Source organism: Arachis duranensis, chromosome 4, assembly GCF_000817695.3.
Source record: "Arachis duranensis cultivar V14167 chromosome 4, aradu.V14167.gnm2.J7QH, whole genome shotgun sequence".
Classification (NCBI taxonomy): Eukaryota; Viridiplantae; Streptophyta; class Magnoliopsida; order Fabales; family Fabaceae; genus Arachis; species Arachis duranensis.
The window spans coordinates 81479657-81480690 of record NC_029775.3 but is presented as its reverse complement, the minus strand read 5'-3'; the positions used below and the strand labels follow the sequence as shown (position 1 = coordinate 81480690).

General features: G+C 41.7%; 1 pseudogene; it reads left to right on the top strand.

Moving 5' to 3' along the window:
- Positions 1-204: 204 nt before the first annotated feature.
- LOC107484506 (uncharacterized) overlaps positions 205-1034 on the top strand; it is a 106519-nt pseudogene continuing 105689 nt past the window's right edge.

The following is a 1034-nucleotide window of genomic DNA, read 5'->3' as shown; positions in this document are numbered from 1 at the left end:
GTAATCTGTAAATGTGTCCCAGAATCCAAAATCCAATCTATTCTTGAATCTTGCCATTCATCCGAGTATGGTGGCCACTTCGGCCCACAACGGACGGGTAAAAAAGGTTTGGATTGTGGATTCTGGTGGCCAACGCTATTCAAGGATGCTAACCAATTTTGTGTGTCGTGTCACCAATGTCAGAAGTCGGGAAATGCATCCCAAATGGATGAAATGCCTCAACAACAAATATTGCTTTGTGAAATCTTTGATGTATGGGGCATAGACTTTATGAGACCATTTCCTAACTCAAGTGGGCATTTGTATATTTTGATAGCGGTTGATTACGTATCAAAGTGGGTGGAAGCAATACCTACCTGCCTTGATGACGATAATGCTGTGATTTCTTTCATTAGAAATAATATTGTGTGCCGCTATGGGTCACCACGAGCAATCGTGAGCAAACAAGGTTCCCACTTTTGGAACAGGAAAGTAGAAGCACTACTCAAGCGCTATGGGGTATTGCACAAGGTTGCAACTGCTTATCACCCCCAAACCAATGGACAAGCGGAGGTGTCCAACCGGGAGATTAAGCAAATTTTGGAGAAAGTGGTGAATCCACAAAGGAAGGACTGGAGCTCTCGGTTGGGAGATGCACTATGGGCATACAAGATGGCCTACAAGACCCCATTAGGGATGAGTCCCTTTTGGATCATCTATGGTAAGGCATGCCACCTTCTGGTGGAGATTGAGCATAAAGAATATTGTGTGGTTAAGTAGTGTAACATGGATTTCACCAAGGCGGGTATAGCCGGAAAATTGCAACTAAAGGAACTTGAATGCCTTAGGATAGAGGCATATGAGAATGCTCGAATCTACAAGGAAATAACTAAGGCATTTCATGATCACCACATCTGGAAGAAGGATTTTCAAGAAGGTGACAAAGTTCTCTGATGAGCGGATAATTTGTACGCTTTTTGGCATTGTTTTTAGTATGATCTAGTTAGTTTTTAGTATATTTTTATTAGTTTTTAGTTAAAATTCACTTTTCTGGA